The sequence below is a fragment of the Bombina bombina genome, chromosome 2 (genome assembly GCF_027579735.1).
Source record: "Bombina bombina isolate aBomBom1 chromosome 2, aBomBom1.pri, whole genome shotgun sequence".
Lineage (NCBI taxonomy): Eukaryota > Metazoa > Chordata > Amphibia > Anura > Bombinatoridae > Bombina > Bombina bombina.
The window spans coordinates 1309511168-1309536739 of NC_069500.1; the positions used below are offsets into that span (position 1 = coordinate 1309511168).

At 40.1% G+C, this 25572-nt stretch overlaps 1 protein-coding gene across 4 annotated transcripts in view; it reads right to left on the reverse strand.

Annotated features, from left to right (window-relative positions):
* JAKMIP1 (janus kinase and microtubule interacting protein 1) overlaps positions 1 to 25572 on the reverse strand; it is a 441501-nt gene that overhangs the window by 202960 nt on the left and 212969 nt on the right. The gene's annotated exons all lie outside the window — the stretch shown is intronic.

The following is a 25572-nucleotide window of genomic DNA, read 5'->3' on the forward strand; positions in this document are numbered from 1 at the left end:
GATTAAGGTGTGAAATAAGTTTTTTTTCTGTGTGTTTTACCAAAAAACATAGCAAAATATGCCTCAGACTTATCCATGTTGACAAGATTACCTGTATTTATAGGGCTACACCAAGAACTGCTCAAACAATGCTTCATCACACACACTGCAAAGAGCCACCTTCCCTTTGCAGCTATCACATTACACTAGTGACTTGAACTGATAAGAATGACCCTGCATTTTGCATTCCCTTGAGAGTAGCTAGTTGCTGTATACAGCATTATCTGGGGTAACAAACCTGTCATATACATTGTAGTGTTTATTAAACATAGCCAAAGAACACCCTGATTAGAGCCAAACAATAAAGCTTTAGGTATATCCAATCATTTTCTACATACAAAATACAAATTATTGTATTGCTATAATAAAAAAGGTTGTGGAATCATAAACCACCGTATAGTTAAATGAATATTCCAAGAGAAAAAATGACTGCATGAATATAGAAATAAAATAAAAATTAACTACATGAATCACCATTAGAAGTCTGAAACAATTTATATATTTATATTAATATGTTACATATGTTTCTTCCTGTTCTGAGTAACAACATATTAAAGGACAATTAAATACAGTAGAATTGTATAATCAACATAAAATGAATTGCAATGCATTAGAACTTAACTCAGAGCAGATATTTTAAAAGAAAAAATAAAATAAAAATGTGCTTCCATTTGCTGCCCCCTGTATCACATGACAGCCATCAACCAATCACAGACTCATATGTAGACACTAACCTCTTGCACAATGTCCATATACAAAAGTGCATTATTTGATAATGGAAGGAAACTGGAAAGGTTTTCCCCTAAATTGCATGATGTATCTGAATCATGAAAGTTTAATTTTGACTTAGTCCCTTTAAGCGAGGTATTATTCTAGACCACTGGTTTTCAAACCTGTCCTCAGACCTCCCTAACAGGCCATATTCTGAGGCTATCGAACTGGAGCACAGGTGAAATAATCAGCTGATTAGTAAACATGGTTACTTTATCTGCTGTCATCCAAGGTAATTCTGAAAATCTAGCCTGTTGAGGGGGCCTGAGGACAGGTTTGAAAGCCAATGTTCTAGATGTTTGGATTAACTGCAGATAGGCAGAGGCAACAATGTTCAACAGGAGCCCATTCACCCACCCACTTCCCCTCTCCCTTCAGTTTTACTATTTAACGATTAGAAGAAATGGAGGTAGCCAAATGACAGAAGAGCAGCAAAACTGGGAAGGTAGGACCTCATCTGCAGTTATTCAGACCCTAAAGAAAAAATGTAATTGGACATTTAATAAAAAAATTAAATTGCATGCTGTTTTTGAACCATGAAACATGAAATATTAACAGAATTTTCAATTCTATCTCTCTTGGTATCCTTTGTTGAAAAGTATAACTGGGGAAGTGCAGGAGCACCAGTGCCCTACCTGGATATGTCAGTGACTGGTGGATACACACATATGCCTTGTGTCAGCTCACCAGATGTGTTCTTCTAGCTCCCATTAATGCATTTCTGCTCTTGGGCTTAATTTAACCTACGCACACACACACACACACACACACACACATATATATATATATATATATATATATATATATATATATATATATATATATATATATATATATGTGTGTGTGTGTGTGTGTGATTGTGTGTATATTATTCACTTCCTTCATTACATTTTTCCTGTAATACATTTATCATTAAAACAAATATTTAACTTGTATTTTTAAATGTGCTTGTGTATGACGTTGTATCTGAGTTTAAAAAATCTAAAGAAAAATCTATTTAAAGGGACATAAAAATGTGACAGTTTGCTAGGGCATTTTATTATTTCACTAATGCTTGCACAGAAGTGTGTTAGCCTCTTGCAAAAGAGTTAAACACATAGTCAATGTCAGTTCTGAGACAGCAATACACATCTGTGCAGACCCAGATGGGCTCATAGGACATGTTTACGGACAAGGCATTAGTGTATTGCTTTTCTGGAGATGACTTTGACTATGTGCTTAACATTTTGTTGGAGTTAAACACAGTTTTGGGTAAACAATAGCAATATTAAAACTAGCAGCATGCAAGCTCATCAACAACCTTTGCAGCCAGTGGAAGAAAATATAAAATGTACGTCTTATCCACTACATGAAAAAAATCTTGTGAACTCTGATATTTTTAGTACAAATACACACAGATGTTAAATATATTTTGTTCTGTAATATAAATATAATATGATGTTGCTCTCAAAGGAAAAAATGGAGTGCAGATTATATGTAATCCAGGGGTCAACAAATGTGTTTAAAATTAGAAGGCAGTAAGAATATTTAGGAGCTCTACTTTTAGGATCTAGAGAGTGGTATTTGTATATAGTAGCAGAGCAGCTAGTCCCACATAACCTCCTCACCTCCAATGCCTTTATAGAACAAAAACATTCATCCTGAAGAAGAATTCAACCCCCTGGCTATCAAAATGCACTACAGCACTTAACAAGTGAATACACTGCAATCCTCTCTGGTAGCCAAGGGGTTAAAGTGTGCTCTGCTTGTTATGTTGTCATTCTAGGCAGCATTAGAAGCCTTGTACAGTCCTAACTTGTCCTGAAACCTTCATTCCTTCAACAAAAAGTGTCTGCACCACAGTTATCAGCATGGAGCTTGACTGTGTGAGGGAGGCAACAGAAGTACATAAAATAAAAGTGAAACTTTCACAGTAAACATGCCTGACGAAAATGGGAGGGGTTTAGTTTTAATCTTTGCCCCTCTCTCCTTCATGGCTCCCTGGACTGCTGTAACTTATTCCCAATGAAACACTTGACTCTGTAACCAGCTGGCAGCACAATTCTTACTAAAATTAATGCCCTCAGAAAAAATAAAAAATTAATACACTGACTACAGGCAGGCGCCCCTCACTGCAATGCGCCTGTAGGCACATGCCTACTGTGCCTAATGGGAAATCCGGCCCTGCAGGTCACATGAAACGCACAGAGAGGCATGGTAACTGGTTACATGAAACACACAGAGAGGCATGGTAACAGGTCACATGAAACACACAAAGAGGTATGGTAAAAGGTCACATGAAACACACAGAGAGGCATGGTAACAGGTCACATGAAACTCACAGAGAGGTATGGTAACAGGTCACATGAAACAGACAGAGAGGCATGGTAACAGGTCACATGAAACTCACAGAGAGGTATGGTAAAAGGTCACATGAAACAGACAGAGAGGCATGGTAACAGGTCACATGAAACACACAAAGAGGTATGGTAAAAGGTCACATGAAACACACAGAGAGGTATGGTAACAGGTCACATGACACTCACAGAGAGGCATGGTAATAGGTCACATGAAACACACAGAATGGTATGGTAACCAGTCACATGAAACACACAGAGAGGCATGGTAAGAGGTCACATGACACTCTCTGTGAGGCATGATAACAGGTCACATGACACTCACAGAGAGGCATGATAACAGGTCACATGACACTCACAGAGAGGCATGATAACAGGTCACATGACACTCACAGAGAGGCATGATAACAGGTCACATGAAACTCACAGAGAGTCATGGTAACAGGTCACATGAAACACACAGAGAGGTATGGTAACAGGTCACATGAAACACACAAAGAGGTATGGTAAAGGGTCACATGAAACACACAGAGAGGTATGGTAACAGGTCACATGACACTCACAGAGAGGCATGGTAAGAGGTCACATGAAACACACAGAGAGGTATGGTAACAGGTCACATGACACTCACAGAGAGGCATGGTAAGAGGTCACATGAAACACACAGAGAGGTATGGTAACAGGTCACATGACATTCACAGAGAGGCATGGTAAGAGGTCACATGAAACACACAGAGAGGTATGGTAAGAGGTCACATAAAACTCACAGAGAGTCATGGAAACAGGTCACATGACACTCTCTGTGAGGCATGGTAACAGGTCACATGAAACACACAGAGAGGTATGGTAACAGGTCACATGACACTCTCTGTGAGGCATGGTAACAGGTCACATGAAACTCACAGAGTCATGGTAACAGGTCACATGAAACACACAGAGAGGTATGGTAACAGGTCACATGAAACTCACAGAGTCATGGTAACAGGTCACATGAAACACACAGAGAGTCATGGTAACAAGTCACATGAAACTCACAGAGAGTCATGGTAACAGGTCACATGACACTCACAGAGTCATGGTAACAGGTCACATGAAACTCACAGAGAGTCATGGTAACAGGTCACATGAAACTCACAGAGAGTCATGGTAACAGGTCACATGACACTCTCTGTGAGGCATGGTAACAGGTCACATGAAACACACAGAGAGTCATGGTAAAAGGTCCCGTGAAACTCACAGAGAGGTATGGTAACAGGTCACATGTAACTCACAGAGAGGCATGGTAACAGGTCACATGAAACTCACAGAGAGGTATGGTAACAGGTCACATGTAACTCACAGAGAGGCATGGTAACAGGTCACATGTAACTCACAGAGAGGCATGGTAACAGGTCACATGTAACTCACAGAGAGGCATGGTAATAGGTCACATGAAACTCACAGAGAGGTATGGTAACAGGTCACATGTAACTCACAGAGAGGCATGTTAACAGGTCCCGTGAAACTCACAGAGAGGTGTTAGTTCCAAATGAATAGGAAACCTTCCTATAGTATAAGAAAAGGACAGTGTCCCTTTAAGCAACTTGCTTGAATATCATCTATTTACAAGTAAAAATCTAGTATTAAACATTTATAGTTGACTAGAATCATCTCCAGATGAAAATGATACAAAGCAAGATAAGACCTAACTCACCAGAAATCTTTGAAGTAATTTGATTTCAATGATAGATCAAGTGATTACCATTGTCCCCAGTGTCTTTCTGACATTGCATTAAAGGGATACTAAACCCACATTTTTTCTTTCATGATTCAGATAGAGCATGCAATTTAAACAACTTTCTAATTTACACCTACTATCAAATTGTATTTGTTCTCTTGCTATCTTTATTTAAAAAGCAGCAATTTAAAGCTTAGGAGCCAGCCCATTTTAGGTTCAGCACCCAGGATAGCCCTTGCTTATTCATGGCTACACATTTAGCAAACCAATAAGCAAGCATAACCCAGGTTCTCAACCAAAAATGGCACAGCTCTTAAGCTTTACATTCCTGCTTTTTAAATAAAGATAGCAAGAGAACGAAGAAAAACTGATAATAGGAGTAAATTAGAAAGTTGCTTAAAACTGCATGCTCTATCTGAAAGAAAAAAAATTGGGTTTAGTGTCCCTTTAAGATATAATAAGATAATCTGCCCCTGAGGTTTATGGTGCTTCTGCAAGTACAACTGAATGAAAAGCTGGTTACTACATTAAAGACAAGAAAATGCCAGCTGTAAAGATAACAGATAAACATCTACATTAACAAGCTGACTACCACTATGTACTTGCTGAAAGTCCTACCACTAACGCAGCCACAGCAGTGATCTACAAAGCCACTGCTATGTACTTGCTGAAAGTCCTACCACTAACGCAGCCACAGCAGTGATCTACAAAGCCACTGCTATGTACTTGCTGAAAGTCCTACCACTAACGCAGCCACAGCAGTGATCTACAAAGCCACTGCTATGTACTTGCTGAAAGTCCTACCACTAACGCAGCCACAGCAGTGATCTACAAAGCCACTGCTATGTACTTGCTGAAAGTCCTACCACTAACGCAGCCACAGCAGTGATCTACAAAGCCACTGCTATGTACTTGCTGAAAGTCCTACCACTAACGCAGCCACAGCAGTGATCTACAAAGCCACTGCTATGTACTTGCTGAAAGTCCTACCACTAACGCAGCCACAGCAGTGATCTACAAAGCCACTGCTATGTACTTGCTGAACTTGCGCTGTGTCACCTGTGTCATTTTATATTGACTCAGTAAATATCTATAAAACCACTACTATGTGCAGAATATTTCTTAAACTTTAAACGGATATGAAACGCAAAAATGTTCTTTCATGATTCAGATAGAGCATGTGATTTTAACAACTTTCTAATTTACTTCTATTATCACTTTTTGTTTTCTTTGCATCTTTTGTTGAAAAGCAGGGACGAATGCTTAGGAGCCACCATATTTCTGGAGCACTATATGACAGCAGTTTTGCAAGTATGTTATCCTTTTGCAAGAGCACTATATGGCTGCACTATTTTCTGCCATATTGTGCTCCAGTTGCCTACCTAGGTATTTCTTCAACACAGAATATCATGGGAATGAAGAATATTTGACAACAAATAAATTATTTTTTTTATAAATGCTATGCTCTGTCTGAATCACAAAAAAAATGTTTTAGGTTTCAAATCCCTTTAATGCAAAGTTAATTCAATTTCAAATTATACCATTTTCAATATATTTTTCTTATTTTTTCATAAAATATTAGTTCTGCACTATGTAAAAAATGTTTACTGAGTCAATATAAAATGACACAGGTGACACAGCGCCAGTTGGAATGCACATGTGATCCGTATACAGTTGACGTTACTATAAAACATGTTAAAGTCTATGAACATTTTCATTTGTTAAAGGCACGTTAAAAACTAAAACATCTTCCAAAAATGTATAGTTTAAAAAGAAATTAAATGCAAGTTTATTTTGCCCATTTTTCCTACAATGCACAACAGCAAATTGTGTTTTGTTTTTTTTCATAGGTGTTGGAATACTGTAAATGTTTTTATACAGCAGAATGCTGAAGTTTTCCTGAGAATATAGCAATGCTACACCATGATTCACATGCAGGAGCCAGGAACAAAATTTAGGAGAGTTTTCAAATGGATTAATTTTGCACTGTACTGGATTTGGAAAACATTGATAATTTTGCTAAAAAAAAAAAAAGGCTCATTTAACTCATCATAAAATATTTATTCTACATGCAGATATTTTGCAACATGGTGCTCAATTGCGGATTTAGAATATGCATATAAATTTAGTGTAACCTAATCTGTCTTTGAATGTTTACATGGGTTGTGCAATTAATCGCTTGATGCAATAAATTGCCATATGAGGCTTTGCAATATCTAAATGACATGAGGCTGCAATTTTGTTTTTATCAAAACAGAAACAGAGCAAAATGGCCTCATTAAAATGTCAGTCACACAAACGCTCCAGGCCAGCAGCAGCACTGATCACTCTTTATGGAAGGTACCAGACTGACAGGGCTCTTTCCGGGTCTATTCAGTCTGCAGTACAAATTACAAAGGGAACAAGCTGCTATTTTGAACAGTTACATGCAAAATGTATGTTTAAAAAAAATCATAATAAAATTGCAATATTTCATTTAAAAAAATTGTGATTTTCTCCCCCCCCCCCCCATATCGCACTGCTCTTGTAGCAAATATAGGTTGTCTTCTCTATGACAGAGAGTAGGTGCTCCAGAATCACTGCCATACATACAAGTATGGAACAAATGTTTTATCAGGGGTAAAAGAATGATTTTACTGTTCAAAAAAAACTAAACAAAAAATAGTTTTGCTTTGTTTTTTATAAATCAGAATACAAAGTATAATTTCGATGAATTAATATGAAAAAAGGCAACTATAAAAATGTATGTATTTAAAACTGTCTGATAACCTTATAATTGTTTTTTGAAAATAGAAAGGGAAAGTAAACACCCTGGGCTATTATTCATAATTCCCGTTCAGTTTAGTTATTTCCATGCTTACTACCGAGCGTGATATTACTGGTTGGGAATACAAATATTGCTCCCTCAGGATCGCATCCTCGCGCTCAACAGTGCTCACAATCCCAGATGATTTTTCGCCCAATGCTGTATCAATGAGTAGAGTGGAGGGAGGGAAAGCATTGGTTTAGTTAGTGTCAGAACTATATCATCGAATAATGATATTTTATGCTCTGATTGGCCTACTCTGATTCCCGAGATGTCCTGGTTATCTCTAATTCTAATTGCAAGTGGTTCTATGCTCAGAGAAGGCGTTCCTCTCACTGAGGCGATATTAATTAAATTTATCATTTTACGTGTATTATCTGGGGCCTCTCTGTTTGTTATAAATCCAACCTGATCTGGGTGTATTAATTTGATAAGGAGGGGGTTAAGACAATTCGCTAATATTTTGGTAAATAGTTTGATATCTTGATTGATCAAGGAGATGGGTCTATAGTTTTGACAGTGCTGTTTGTTTTTTTCCAGGCTTTGGAACCACTACGATTGTCGCCATCAACATTTCCTTGGGCACTTCTTTGCCTTGCAGCATAGAATTAAATACTTGGACTAGTTGCGGTACCAATAGAGATTGCAATAAATTATAAAAAAAGAGGACAGAGTAGCCGTCCGGCCCTGGAGCTTTAGACCCTTTAAGGTTTTTTTATGCTCAAGCGTATTTGTATTTCCTCATGGGTTCACATCCGCATTTTTAATGCATAAAGATCCTAATTATTAAAGCATAAAGAAACTTGATAGAAATTCAGTCACAGTCAAAGTCGAAGATGATCCTGAGAATGCACAAGAGGAGTTAATTTAACTCATTACCAGCGATGCAGCAAAAAAATGATTTCTCTTCAATATCAGTTAATGAATTCTGGATCAAGTGTTTGCAGTCATATCCTGTTCTGTCTGAGATTGTGTTGCGCCTTCTTCTTCCATTTCCAAGAACATAACTTTGTGAAACAGGCTTTTCAAGCTTGTTGGTTATCAAGTCTAAATACAAAAGTAGACTTAATGCAGGTGATGATCTTCGTTCTGCTCTTGCAAAGACTGCTCGAGAATTTCTGATGAGAAAGAAGCAACCTCAGCCTTCGCACTGACGCTTAAGTAAGTTTTTTAACACGTTGGTTCGCAACACTTTTGTAGCAATGTAGTTCACTGTTATTATAGTAGGACTGTCTAATTAAGACTGTTACCGTTGTTACGCTTTGTTTTAATATTTTCACATGATACAATATACAATACAGTGAATAAAGTTCAATACACAATGAATAAAAAATAAACGGAAGTCGTAAACATTTGATTCAATATTGTTAGGGGTTGCCACAACTTTGGAAATTTTAGGGTTGCGGCACTAGAAAGGTTGAGAACCGCATATATATATATATACATACACACAGGTGGCCCTCAGTTTAGGCCGGTTCAATTTGCGCCGTTTCAGAATAACAACCTTTTTTTTCAGTCATGTGACTGCTATTGAAAAGCTTTTGGAAAGCAATGCACTAATTAAAATAGTTAGTAGGTGGAGCTGTCCTCTTGTTTTGCAGCAAAGTTATGCAACTTAAAGGGGCAGTCTAGTCAAAATTAAACTTTCATGATTCATATAGGGCATGTAATTTTAAACAACTTTCCAATTTACTTCTATTATCTAATTTGCTCAATTCTTTAGATATCCTTTGTTGAAGAAATAGCAATGCACATGTGTGAGCCAATCACACAAGGCTTATATGTGCAGCAAACAATCAGCAGCTACTGAGCATATCTAGATATGCTTTTCAGCAAGTGATATCAAGAGAATGAAGCAAATGAGATAATAGAAGTAAATTAGAAAGTTGTTTAAAATGACATGCTCTTTCTAAATCACGAAAGAAAAAATTTGGGTTTCATGTCCCTTTAACAGCCATAATTTGATCTGTGTACACAGAGCAGACCAGACCAGATCTATTGAGCAAAATTTAGCAGGCACTTCCCTATTATCTTCCTGTTCAGCACCTTCAGGTGAGAGTGCCTAACTGCTTATTAATCACTGCAAATTGAAATGCATAGAATAGGTGCAGACCCAATATTATATAACATGCTAACAATGCAGAGAACTGATTGCAGAAAAATGCAAGTAAAAAAACGTTTTTGTTCATTAAACTTAGCTTGATGATGATACAATCTATATTAGGCTTATAATGCTGTTTAGCATTTAAAGTCTTCATTTCAAAGCTTTAAAAATAATGTATTAGGTGTTACTTATGACAATTTTGAGAGGGGCCTGAAACCTAACCCCCTCACTTCCCATTGACTTACATTATAAACTGGGTTTCAATTTACAACGGTTTCGATTTACAACCATTCCTCCTGGAACCTAACCCCGGCTTAAACTGAGCTACATATATATATATACACACACACACATATTAATATATATATATATATATATATATATATATATATATATATATATATATATATATATATATATGTGTTAATAAAGTTGTTCAAATAGATCCCTATGTAGGACTTTCACCCAGTGGTTTTTCTAATACCTGACATCTCCTAACTTTAACCCCTTATAACTTCTCTGTGCAATATTCTTATTAAATATTTTTTATGACAGTGTTAATATCTAGCCCCTTGCAATTACAATTGTTTGACTCGCTAGACACTTACATATTTAAAACAAATGTTAACATTTTGTTTGCTTGAATTGCTTTGTAATAGCTAAACTCCACCCACCACATGCCTAATTCTGAGGAGCCAATCCAGGCTTCAGATTGCAGAAGACAAGGCTAGCTACAGCCATTATGCTTGTATAAAGTGCATTGTTTTGCATTTATCATCTGCTGAAGCCGATTAGGGAAATATATGTAGCAAGGTTAGCATTGAGACATTTGCAGCGTGCTTTTCAGCTCTGAGAATTATAATATCTGCCATTTTCAGGGCTAAATTACATAGAAATATGGCAAAATCAATACGAGAGCATGTAACAAAGTTGTTTTATTATACCTAAACATTTTAAATAAAAATCTCATGGTGTTTGCTGTCCCTTTAAATAAGAAGTAATAACGGTAGTAGACTATGTGAGAACACATACCCAGTTATCTACAATGCAGTAAGTACTAGCCTCTTTCCATAAACAAGCCCATATTAGCTTACTCCAAATAAGACGAAGAGTGGTGAAGTTTGACTACTGAATTACAATTGCAGCAAAGACGATAACTTGTTTAAATAATGGCTGATGTGTTAGTCTACAGCTAGCCAATAGATAATTCCAAGTTATTTAGTGTCCCTTTAACCTGTATCTAGAAAGACAAATAAATACCACCATTAATCTGATCTCTGATGCATACCTGGAAATTGTTATACTTTTCCTACTGCAGACTTAGGACATTAGAAAAGGATCAGGCTGAATTCCATTCATTAGAAAAGGGTAAGGCTGAATACCCTTCATTAGAAAAGGATCAGGCATTATTCCATTCATTAGAAAAGGGTCAGGCTGAATTCCCTTCAGTAATGAATCTTATGACAAATATATATTTTTTTCAGAACAATTATCCCCTATGTGAAACAGTAAAACAAATATATGGAACACTTGTATTTGTTTTAAATATAAACTGAATACTGTAAAGAGATCTCCTCCTTGGTATTAGCAAGACATTAACTGCTTTGCTGCTGTTTATATGCAGTAGCAAATATTCTTCCTCTTTGTTCATTAGTACATGAAGGTAAAATGTTATCCTTTCACAACCTTAGAAAGCGGAGATGTTCATTTTCAAAATACATTATATGAAAATATGCATTTTGTACACTGTACCAGCACGAAGTGGTTAAAAAAAAACCCAGGCACGTTTGTTAGAATTAAAAGACATATACAGTCTATTAACCTAAAGACCATTCTATGGAGCATACAATCATACTGTATTATCATACAAAAAATTAATATGGGCAACTATGAAAGATAAAGCAAAATAAATTAGATGAAAATTGTCATTTAATATGATGTGGCTACCGTAATGAAAGTATATCTATCTTTATTTACATGACCTTTGCACTACATATTTAAAAGCACCTAAAAAAGCACATACACAAAAAAATTAAAGAATATACTGAACACATAATTCTTACCGTCGTGCTTATATGTTAATTCCTGGCAGCCAGAGAAATACAGACACACCAAAGCACACAGGCATATGAAGAATGAAAAATAAATAATAAGTAGAAAATCTTCCATTGTGTCAGCGCGTCGAGAGCCTACTTCATTTATCCTTAATGCATTTCATTCAACAGTTTGCTTTATCACATGAGCACCCTAAATAAGTTCCCCCCATAGACTGCACAGCCTTATAGAAACGCTGCAGAACATTTCAAGCATAATACAATGAAGAGCATGAAAATAAGAAAGGGAAAGGAGCTGTTGGTTTTGCTTCCTCAGTTATCAAACATAAGAATAAGCATTCATTTACTCCTTAAACGAGTCACAAGACGGGCACGCTGCTCTTTCCCACGTGTGCCACTTCTCCCTGGATACGTCCATGTGAGCACTGTATAGCTAGCAACAGTAACCTGGTGCGGTCAATAAAGCATCGGCAAACTGAAAAACTAAACATATAGCCAAAGATCTTCAAATTAAACATATAGGTCTCCCTGAACTATTTAAAACGTTTCTCCAAGAGGAGCATGTTCTTAAGATTAAGCGGTCTTAGAAGATTATAAAAAAAATATTTTTTTTTTACATATTATAGAAGTTTGAAAATGATTTAATATTAATTTATTGCAGCAGAAAACCACTGGGGTTCTAGAAGACATTTGTTTTTACATCATGTAAAATTTAAGAGCCATATTTAATAATAATAATAAAAAAGGTGTTACCAGAGGTGATAGGCACCCACTACAAAAATACTGAAAGGGTTATCAAACGGAGATGGTAAGCAAGTTTGTGATCAGACCTCAGACCAAACCTATGGTTTTAAAGCTACAGTCAACCATAGCGTGCCCACACAATACTTTAGATAAGACCTATGGGTCTGCAGCCCCTGTCAGTTTAAAGCCCAGATAAGTCTAAATGGCACTGAAGATCTTGTTAATTATATACCTACTATATTGCAGTCAGAAATGTGTATGGATGCAGGTTTTTTTGTTGTTTTTTTTTTAAACAAACAAGCATAACCCAGGTTCTAAACCAAAAATGGGCAGGCTCCCAAGCTTTACATTCCTGCTTTTTAAATAAATATAGCAAAAAAACAAAGACAATTTGCTAATATGAGTACATTAGAAATTTGCTTAAAATTGCATGCTCTATCTGAATTATTAAATTAAACATTTGTATTTAGTATCCCATTAAAAGATTAAGCTGTAGCGCCATCATGAGGTTAAGAAAGTTTTTTTTATGTTATTAAATGGTAACAAAAATAACTGTGACCCCATAATTAGGCACTCTTGTCCTTTACCCCATCGCCCCAATAAATGCTAAGACACAGTAACTTGGGGTTGAAAAGGCCGCAGCCAATTTATTTTAAAACATGTAAACAAATAAATAACTTTTAAACCACTTGAAAAGGTATTGGTTACAAAGTAACCAACATTAGTGCTTGCCCCATAGGAGCTCAATAACTCTTCAAACTTTATCAAGTAAACATATTGCTAACCTCTCCTGAACCCACAGGAGGTACCCATATTACGTCCGAAACTTCTAGATATCAAGCACACCGCCACAGGCCCGGACACTGGCTGAGCTCCGCCAAAAACCTAAGGCCTTTAAAAACCCTTCCTTTAAATTAAAAATTGAAGAGCTGCAAACCTACCTCGTTCAGGTGAACCCCATCACGTAAGAAAAAACATCTTCCCACTTCTCCTTCAAACTCAACGTGCTGTGTACACACCCCCTTTTTGTCTCACAAAGCTACTCAACACCCTGTTAATTTTCAGTGACGTCAACAGGGCCGAGGTTATAGCACTTTTTGAATTTTAAATGGCGGATTTTTCTTGCCAATGGTCTGTGAGTTGTTTTTATGGAAATCTACAATAAAGTTTTGTTTTTTTACCTACTAACTCTGGAGCCGGTCTGGGTGAAGTTTGTTTTTTCAATTATACTGTTCACAAGGATTCCCACAGGGCATACAATACGAAGTAGGAGAACACACAGCACAAGATTTCTGGTGGGACTGCCTGGAGGAGCAGCTATCTGAGAGCCGGTCAGGTGAGACGCTGAGTGACGGCTCAGCTAGTAGCGGTGTGAAAATACTGTTTTCTGATTGATTGTTTGCTCCTAGGAAAGCAACTATTCCATTTGCTAATGAAACATTCAGCGTTGTGAGTGAACAAGGATTACACTACTGATTGGTGGAATTTATGAATGTACTTGGTTACGCTGTATATTACCGTTATACACCACTCTTAGTCTCATATGTTATATGTATACTATGCGTTAGCTTTGCTTTCTGTTTCTATGTTCATTTAGTCACTCATGCCTAACATTCTGGCTTCAGTAGCCGCTCCAATTCTGAACGAATGAGAACTAAATTCCCCCGCAGGAAAACCCACTAACGTCAATGTCTTTCGGAACACAGCAACAAACTGTAACTTTGACAAAGACGAACCCTCAGCATGTACCAACAACGCGCCATCACCCGCTGGTCTTATTTGCAAAAATTCACTCACGGCCCCAAATGGGCAGCACGGGCCCCCAATAACCCTCAAACGTATCAAACAGCCTCTACCCATCTGATCAGTCTTTGATCGCCGGAGCCAAAAGACAATCTGTTGCTCCTCAGCCACCACATCACCCATTTGGATCCCACCCCTGTCCTTCCTGTTGGGTGCAACTACTTCTGAGACCCATAAGGATGTGAAAAATGCTAGCACGAAGGCCGCACGGAACAATGTAATTTCAAACGCACCCGAACAGACTGAGGGCAAAACCCCCACCACCTTCTGTAGAACAGAAAATTTGACAGGCCGCCTCCTGTCCACCCTAGAAAAACCCCTACACAAACTGCGTCCTACCATCCAGACCACAAATGACTTCGTAATATCCTGGAAGCCCAACAATAGACATAAAAAGGCCAAAGCCACCAAGCGTCTCCGCACTAGTGCCCTAGAAATCCGGGGCTCAGTCCACCCCCCCCCCCCATCCATCGACCAGGGCCTGGAACCACTCGATTTTTGAAAAAGAATAACCACCTGCCCCCAGAAACAGCTGGCAATCACCCCATACCTGCACGTATGCTTTCCAGGTACTCTTGGCTAACACCGCCCTCACCAAACTCATCAACCTGGGAATGCCGCCTTCCACAATTCTGCCGGACAGCGATCCCCCTCCATGGCTGCTTCCGGGGCCAAAGCCCGAAAACGATCCCACTGCAGATGTGAAAGAGCATCAGCAATGTGATTAGATGCACCAGGGACATGCACAGCCTTAAACCACACGTTCAATCTCAGTCACTCTAACACAAACAGACGTAGCAAGAAATAGCCATAACCACCCGCATATTTTCTGAGTGGAAAATAACCTTCCTGTCCCTCAACAATGCCGCCCACAATTTCAAAGACACTAGCAAGGGGAACAGCTCCAAGAACACCAAGTTTTTATTTAAACCTGCGGCTAACCATGCCTCCGGCCATTCGTCGGCACACCACCTGCCATCCAGATAAGCTCCGAACCCGTGGGAACCGAAAGCGTCAGTGAAAAGGTTCAACTCTGACCCCAACACTACCCTCTGAATGATGGACTTTCCATTGTATTCCTGGAGGAACACGAGCCAAACCCTCAAATCCTCCCTGATCTGACTGGTCACACGAATGTGGTGGAAAGGCTCTGTTGCCCCTGCTGTCGCCAGGGACAACCGCCTGCAAAAAACCAGACCAATCAGAATAATCCGGCACGCAAAGTTAAGTTTACCCACAATTGACTGTAACTCAAGCAACGTCCGTTTATGGCGAACCACCGCCATTTGTAAATTCTGCACTAAATCAACCACTTTTTCCATTGGTAGACTACACTGCATCAACTCTACTGGGATACCGAACTCCCCAGCAACATGCATAAAGGTCGACATCAACCTGCAACATACATTAGACTACGGGGGATCGACAAACAAGAAATAGTCCAAGTAGTGGACCAACGATTTCAAACCCGATAGACGCTTAACCACCCACTCCACAAAACAACTAAAAGTCTCAAAGTAGGAGCAGGAAATGGAGCATACCATCGGTAAACAGAGGTCAACAAAAAACTCATCTTCGAAGGTACAACCCAGAAGATGATGGCATTTTGGATGGACTGGCAACAAACGGAAGGCAACCTCCACGAACTAAACCTACCGATGAATCGATGGAAGCGTAGGACACCACTGCTTATTCAGGGTCAATGCCGTCATTCACGGACGATCCTTTAGGGTAGGAATTGCCCATGGACTTTTTTGGGCACGACCCCTAAAGGAGAAATCAGCAAATTGGCCATGGGCAATTTGGTAAACGGATCAGCCATGCGGCCCAACGCCACCTCCTTTGCCAGTTTTTCCCGAATGATCTCCGGGTGGAACCTGGCCGATTTTAAATTACCCGAGACGCGGGGGCCCTACCCCAACAGAAATGGTATCCAAAAACCTGAGCTAAAACCGGTAAGCATCAGTTCAGCCGCTCCTGCTTTACCCTTAACCCTAGCGTATTGCCTTAACCATGGCACCATCTTTTTTATGTTCACTGGAGTCTTGGCTCTGTAAAGCCACGTCTCCTGGGCACGCTCCCGTCCGTCCTCTTTTAAAGCATTTAGCATAGGAGTGCAATCCTCCACACCTGAACACTCATGCTTGTATTTGCATGAGACCCCCGAAACGGCATTGACTCATTATATTGGAAGCACAGCAACTTCCTACCGGGGACAGTTGTACTGGCACTGGTGCCGCCGGTAACAGCGGCCCCCACGACTCGAAAGGACTGTCCCCGACCGTAAATGGGTCATGATCTCGAGCCAGATACCCATATCCCTATCGTCCCAATGCATGGTGGGCCGCACAGCAAGCCGCTGACGAAACTGTTCGTCGTACCGCCACCATGTAAACCCACCATATGTACGGTATGCTGAGGAAATCTCATCATAATAACAAAAAAGAGCTGACTCCTGCTCCGGGAATTTCTCTGTTATGACGCTGGCCAATATACAAAATGACCTAGACCAATTGCTTAGAGTTTTCGGCAACTTCGGATATCTCTTTTTTCTCTCCTCCTCCTCCTTTTTTCTTGACTCCCCCTTAGGATCTTCCTTAATGTCTAGAAACTGATCAACCGGAAGCAAAGAAAAGATCTCCAAAAACTCAACCTTCCAGATCTTTTCTTTGACTTGCGACTGTAAGTGTAGCCCCAACGGGCCGATGGAGCACAGGCAAGGACGCTGAAAGGCTTCCTCGGAAACCCTGAGCCCCCCAGCAAGGCCAACTGTCCCCACAGCAGGGGTCCCGCTCACCGCACCCCCCCGGTACTTGACTACATTTTGGGGCCCGGGGCCGGTGGAGCCCACACACCCCCTGCCCGCTGACTCCCTGAAGAACCCTCACTCCTCTCAAAACTCGCAATCAAGTCTTTCAAACCTTGCAATAACACATGCTGTTTGTCTAAGCCCCCGTCCCGGCCCAACAGGCATCCCCACACCCGGCACCTCACCTGCACCACCAAGCGCCGTCCCAGGTCATGTAGCATTAGCCGTGGATGCAACTGGAGGCGCCGCCATTGGCCTAGCAGTATGGCGGTGCTCGTCTTTGTCAGCCGAATGCCTCCTCCGTAGATGCTACCTCCTCCTATTATCAGCACATCGACTCCGTTCTCTGCTCCTGCATAGATGGGATCTGTCCAGACGCGCCCATGTAGGCGATAAACGTGGGTCAACGTCTCTTCTCCTAGGCAGCGGCAAACAAGACCGCCCCGCCTGTAACCAACGCCAGCACCTCGGGGTGCCGTCAGCCGACTGCTCCTGTCCTCCTGTAACGAAAGATTAGATGCTAAATGACACCTGCCTCCTGCAACCTGGCCCACTCACCGGCGGCTCACCACCACTGGCAGCCGTCCCTCCCATCAGCCTAACACTCTGTTGTCCCCCATGCCTGGTCAGTTGCGGGGACAAACAACATAAAAGCTGCGCCATAGCGTCAAACTCGCCTACCTGGCCAACCGCCGTAGCTCCTGATGACAAGCCTTCACATGGGTCCTCCTCGAAGTCACTGAAAACACCCTCCAAGTTTATGGAGACGCCGTTGTGCTCCCTGTCACCGCCGCAACAGCTCTGCCCTTCTTCAGCCACCACCGGGCCACACCCAGCAATCACCAGCTCCTCTACTAGAAAGAAAAAACATCAGTTCCCACACAACTCCACCCCTATGGGACTCCCCATGCCATTCCCCCCCCCCCCCGGCAATAAAATGGAGGACATAAGGTTCCCCATAGCTAGGAATGGACTCAAATGACATGGGTGCATGGGACCCCGGGGAGAGGGGGGTAGAAACAGAATGGTATATCAAAGCAATGTTTGGCTAACCTTATTAAGGGGATCTTTAAATAAAAATAAAAAAAAATCCTTTATTTTTTATTTTTAAATCTCTAAAGAAGACAATGGACACTATATGTAAAAAGGAGGGGGGCAGTTTAAAACTTGAGCGGTTAAATAAATAAAATTCATAAAGGAAAACCCTGAAAATTCCAACATTTAATGTTGGGTATTAGGAATTATTCCAGGAAACTAAAAAAAAAAAATGTATATCTTTTTTTTTACTGAAATTCCATTTTTTATCCTGCAGTGCCACCTACTGGATATTGTCATGTTAATTTTTTTTTTTTTTTTTTGCTTTTGGTTTTACAACGATATAGTCTAATCAAAGTGCAGGGGGAGGTAATTAGGGGAAAATGCTAACGGGGGTAAGGACAGGAAGTCTCAATCCTCCCAGTACATCCTAACGAAAACTGCCCCCCATACCCCTAAGTCAAACTGTTGGGTCATGGTGAGGCTACCGCGCATGGGCAGCTCAATAAAATTGGGACCGCTTCCCTCAGGCTCCCCCCTGGTCAGCCTAGCCTCCAGCATTCACCCGCCAGCCCAGTCCCGCACGAATGCCCCTTCCATCATCAATCAGGAGCCTCCCCTCCCTGACACCAGGCTACTGCCACACACCAGCACCCACATATGGAGCCTTCCCCGGGAGAACCTCCCCACCACGTAGAGGCCAGTCTTACCCGGACGCTGCCAGCCGATGCCGCCAGCATATGAAGTCCGGACAGTCCCTGCGACTTGGCTTCCTCCTGGCCACCATCCGCCAGCAGCGATGACGTCATTGGTCCCACCGTCGACACTGCACCTCGCACAACAGGCCCTCCACGTGGCCTGCATCCGGTCTCCTCTGCTCCACTGCCTTCCTGGGATGACCAGCTGATCTACGAGGCACTCCATCCTGGGCTCTACGGGACCGCCGTGCAGGCGCTTCTGGACTCAGCCGCTCCGGAGCCTTGGATCACCAGACCGGCCTCTTCATCTGTCTAGCAACATCACCCGCTTCCGGAAGGGCACCAGTATTCTTTAGCTGCTCCAGCAACCAGCCCAGACCACGCTCCTTGGAGAGGGCAGCCGCCATCGCCATCAGCTCTTCGAGATGCTCCATTCAGGTAAGCTGCTCTTCTTCCCAACAGGTCCGGATATGGAGATGAAACCTACACTTCCTGCCTCTCCTTAATTACTCTACTGTGAGAGCCGCCCTCTATTACTACCCACCTATCCCTTGCGACCTCTGGCCTGCCCTGGGGTCAAAAGCCCCTCCTTTCTATTTTTTGCATCCAGGGCTGCCTTAATAAGAAATTAAAGCTCAAACCTTCAAAGTTTTTTTGTATTGTAACCTAGATTAATGGTCTCTCAGATATAAAATCTTGCAAAGCTTAAAAAGACATAAAACTCAAAATTGTTCTTTCATGATTCAGATAGATTATACATTTTTAAACAACTTTCTAATATACTTCTGTTATCAAATTTGCTTCACTCTCTTGATATATGTTATTGAAGAAACAGCAATGCACTCCTGGGAGCTATCTGAACACATTTGTAAGCCAATGAAAATGGGCATACAAGTTCAGCCAACAATCAGCAGCTAGCTCCAAGCTCATTGGCCTATCTAGATATGCATTTAAACAAATGATACCAAGAGAATGAAGCAAATTAGAAAGTTGCTTAAAATCGCATGCTTTATCTGAATCAGAAAATTTTGGGGTTTCATGCCCCTTAAAGTTTTTTTTTCCATTTTTAAGTGCCCTCATTCAAACACTAAAGGGACATTAAACATCTGCTTTTGTGCAAAAAAAAATGTGCTTTGTCCTTCACTCCCCTATAGAGGACAAAAAGCAAAGTCGATAACCTAGGTTTTCAAAATGCTGCAAAGTGCCTAAACCAGTTATAGGATTTGCTTTTTCTTCTCTTTAGGGAGTGTCGGAGAAGCACAATTCTTACACAAAAGGCGATTAATATCCTTTTAAACACCACAAAATGTCAGGGTTTAAATAGATAATCATAAAAAAGAAAAACAAATAGCAATGTAACACACAGCAAAGCAAAGGCAGCTCAACTTAGTGAATGCTATGACTATTAATTAAAAGCTGAAGCAGAGAACCATGTAAATAGAGGCAGGCAAAATACAAGAAATCTCCATGTCTATGGGGCTCTCCACATCAGAAGATCGGTGCAACTTAAATATCAGTTTACTCCGTGCATTACCACCACCATTAAAACCTATATCTGTTACCCCTCTATTTGCAGGTAAACGGATAACCTTATTTAAGAGGTGTATATAGACGACCTGTTCCTGCTTTGGCAGGTAACAGAAGAAGATCTAACCCACTGGTTTGAAAATCTCAACAAGGCACATCCTTCATTAAAATTTAAAATGACATCCAGCAAGGAGATATTCGATTTCCTTGATTTGAGGATTTTTAAGAACAATGGACGACTGCAGACTACCTTGTATACAAAGGAAACTGATAAAAATTCCCTCCTCCATGCACGAAGTTGCCATCCTCCTGCCTTAAAAAAAGCACTACCCATCTCACAGACTATCCTTTAGTGATCTTCCTTTACGGTATCCTATTCTTGGTGTTCCCATATCCTTGAATAGTAAGGACTCATCACTCTGTAGTATACCCCAATTGTTCCTGAGTATATGGTTAAACCTATTTTTATTTGCAGCATATGTGATCAAGAAGGTCAATCTTGTTCCCCTTGTTCTCTTGTTCCCATTGTTCCTTAAGTTCAACATCTGATTTCTGTAGAGATGCTAGTAATTCTTTCTTCAAGGCCTGGTTGTGATAACCCCTATCTTTAAAATCGCTGTTGCATCTCTTTCTGTTGAACCCAGGCAGTCTCTTTTTCTTATTGTTTCTCTGAACTCTCATGAATTGAGATTTAGGGAGTGCCTCTTCAAAGCTGGTGGATGACAGCTTGAGGCCTCGAGTAGAGAATTTCTGTTGCCTTTTTGTAAAGAGTACTGTGGAGTGTACCTTCTTCTTTATAGATTCTTAAAGGGACAGTAAACTTTGAAAAATAAAATGTCATTTCGAATTTATTTAACTAGTTATATTATGTAAGCTATAAAAAATTAAATAAAATTATTAATTATATAATTTTTTTATAATTTCCATTACTATGTATGAGCCGTTAGGCATACGGCATCAGTCCTCCTCCCTAATCTGCACATTATTAGGGCGTGTTTTCTGAATTGTTCTGCGGCCCACATGATGATGCAATCAGGCCTCCATTACTTCCTACCTAAGCTCGCACACTCTCCGCTTTATTTCTGTACCATAGCGCAACAGATTCCCGGAGCATGCGCAACAGGTCCCTTCTGCAGCTCTGTAAACTTCTGGAGACTGTAGTGCGCACTCATAGCGTATAGTTATAGCGCGATCGATATTGCTATAATTGGATGGACCGTAATTTTAAAGTAAAGAGAAAAAAAAAGCAGCAAACCCGTGGGTGGTCTGTTGACACTCCCCTATAGTAAAGTTTAATACCATTTTTATGGATATAATATAAGTTTATACACAATTTAATACAATTGTTGGTAAGTAATACATAGGGTATGTTTAAAATTGTAAAGTTTTTCTCTGGGTTTACTGTCCCTTTAAATCTAAAAATTCAATCTCCTGATCATGCCAGTTAAGTTTGAATTTAAGTGACTCATGCTGTTAGTTTAATTCAGCAAACCATTCCTGTAGTGAAGTAGCGGTTCCTCTCCAGATAATCAGGAGATCGTCGATATATCTCTTAAAGAAGATAATATTGGGATTCTGGAAGATGCTGGTCATATTATTCTCGAGCTCATCCATGAACAAGTTTGCATAGGATGGGGCCACACTGGACCCCATCACTGTCCATGTCAGTTGAAGATAAAATTGCCTTTCCAAGGCAACTTTCTAAGAGGTCAAGTACAAACTCTGCTGGTGGTCCCATGTATGGACATCTCAATAGTTTTTTACGTATAGCCTCCAGTCCTTCGTTGTGTGGTATCACTGTATAAAGGCTATTGACATCTAGAGTCACTAGCAAATCATTATTCTGAATTGGTCCTATTTCCTTCAGTTGTCTGATTATATATATATATATTTTGCAGAGAAAAAAAGAAAAAATGTTACACAACCAGCTCCAATCCACAGTTATAATGTAGGAGATGCAAGTTAGTGAATAAAATTAGGCATACTTTCTAGCTTTGCATTCTTTCATACTTATTTTAATGTATATGAAAAAAAGATCGTTTTTATCATTCATCCTGGGAGAAGTGCCGGCTTTTTCTTTCTGCAATTCAAGCTATATATATATATATATATATATATATATATATATATATATATATATATATATATATATATATACGCACACAGATGCAGAAAAGGTGGCACACACTACTGTAGCAACTACCCGGTGCACTGCAAGTAGGAGTATTGCATGTAGGTAAGCTATCCAAATACACACTCAGCCTCAGTGTTTGTAGGTATCTGAAAAAAAGCAGGCAACACAGGAAATTCAATCAAAGGAAAAAAGGCTTTATTCCAATCCTTGGAAAAACAGCAGGGCCTTAACCCATAACGTTTTGGTCTACACCTAGACCTTTATCAAATGGAGCCCATGTGAGAGATACAGTACCCAGACAGTGACATGATATATATACAGGTGGTGATACAAATATTTACATAATAGGTACCAAACCATCCTCTAGTGATCCGCCCGGTTCAGTGTGAGTCTGAAAATGTGGCAAAGATGGCGGGATGACGTCACACATAACCGGAAGCCAAAACGAGGCTCAGATTGGGAGTCATGGTAACGGTAAACATAGTACCGTGTATCATAGGGCAGAGCGAGGCGGAGTACTAGGGGTGAGAATGCACAAACCAATGTGTAAAACGGAATGGCAATGGGGAACATAAATACACCCAAACCATATAATTAGTGACAAATAAAAAAGGTAAACAAATAATAAATGCAAAATGAAAAACAAAAACACAAGTGACATTGAGATGTATATAAAGCAGCACATAGCATATTTCATGTGCAGAAGAATGCTGCAGGGGAACAAGTAGTCAATTAAATGTATACAATTACAAAACCACTCTATACATAAGGAGTATCAATGGGAGACTACAAGGGTTTATATCAAGACAAAAAATTGTCGTGTACATTTAGACAAATCAAATAGAGATCATAGAAAGCATGATCTCATCATGAAATTAGAGGATTGATGGGTATTCATTTGTAGCAACACCCAAAGTCAATGGTGGAATTGAGACCTTTAGGGGCAACAGTGTTCAATAGCAGTTTATCTGTCAAAATACCACAAATTAAAATACATACCCAGGGGGTTCAGAGTAAAAAATATCCCTACTCTAGGGCGTACCAACATTGAATTCTGTAGGCGGTGGTGTGGGATCCTAAATAAATGTTCCCATGATCTTATGCTCTTGGTCATTGAGGAGGTCTCCAGATTGAAACTTACAGTCAAACAAGAAATTGCCACAGTAAAAGATACATTGAGCAATATACTCACAGCAGACAAAGAAACTGATTGGTTGTCTAAATTACAAACCCAAGTCAGTAAATATAAACAAGACCTTCTGGCGTTTAAAAATAAAAAATTCTCTACTGTAGAGAACGACTACAGAGAGAAACGTGTCTATAGGTGGTTATATGGTAAAGACAATAGTGCTCCCTTTGGCCGTAGAAGAAACCTAAACAAAAATAGAAGAGTTAATTTCACCACTGTAGATAGAAGTGGTGGTGATTCTTCCGAAGGAGATACTGCCACTCCTTCTACCAGTCAACAAACAGGTGTTAGCACTAGATCTTCCCAGAAACCCCCTTTATTACAGGCCCCAGGCACCGACACTTCAGGGGGGGGGGGCGACACAAGAAGGAAAATTACCAACAAAAAATTGAAACAATAGTGTTCAATCTCAGTACACGACCCTTGAGCTCTGAGGAAAATAGTGTCCTTAACAAAGGTCTCTCTTTTGTGCCATGCTCTCATAACACCTTGTTTGATGTTCACGTCGATTTTTTGGTAGATTCCAACGACAGTTAAAACTAAAAGATTTTTTCAAAGACAAGGGTGACTTCACTAGGAAACAGTTTAGAGGACATAGCACGTTTGAACCACCTAACACTCACACTTCCATCAAAACGTTTCATCAAGCATGTCTTTCTAGCATTTCCACCACCACACCACCTACTGACAAGTCCTGGGATAATCTGACTAAACAGGAGAGAATGGCTATAAAAACACTCTCTCAAGATCCTAATATAGTCATTAGGCCGGCCGACAAGGGTGGGGCCATAGTCATTCTTGACTATGATGCATATAGAACTGAAGCACGTCGACAATTATATGATGGAGTGACTTACACTAAACTCAGAGGTAATCCCACTATGGGATTCAAAAAGGATGTGAATGACCTATTATGTTTAGCACAGACTGCTAACATAATTGATGACGACACATGGTTATTCCTGACTGTGGACAAACCTATTTGCCCCATTTTATATCTGCTCCCCAAAATCCATAAAACTCTAGACAACCCCCCTGGCAGACCTATTGTTTCTGCCAGGGGATCTCTGCTGCAGCCTTTGGCTGAATACATTGATTTTTTTCTGCAGCCTGTTGTTCAGGCAACTAATTCCTATCTTAAAGACTCCTTTGAGCTTATCACCCTCCTAAAAACTTTGGAGGTAGATAAGCAACTTGAATTATTAGTGACTATGGATGTGGTGAGCCTTTACACCGTGATTCCCCATGACCATGGCACAAAAATGATCCAAGAGTGTCTGATCAACAGTGAGCATTATGCAGGCCCACCTATTAAATTTTTGATGAATCTGTTGGGGTTGTGCTTAGAAAAAAAAAAATTTGTTTTGAAAACGAATTTTTTTTTGCAAATACTGGGTACGGCCATGGGATCAAGCATGGCACCTGCTTATGCCAATCTATATATGGCTCAATTTGAAAAATACCATGTATTTAACCCTAAGCACAACTCCATCATATTCTACCGTCGTTACATAGACGACGTGTTCCTTGTTTGGAGGGTCACTCCAGCATCCCTTACCAATTGATTTAACGCTCTCAATGATTTGGACTCGACCATTAAATTTAAAATTGAATGGAACACAGAGAAAATTAATTTTCTTGATCTAGAGATCTACAAAACTGACTCCATGGGTATTGATTTTTTACACACCACCCTATTTCATAAAGATACTGATAAAAACTCCATATTACACTACAACAGCTTTCATCCTCACACTCAAAAAAATGGTGTCAGCTCCTCGCGGCTCCTGAGGGTAGTTCGGAACA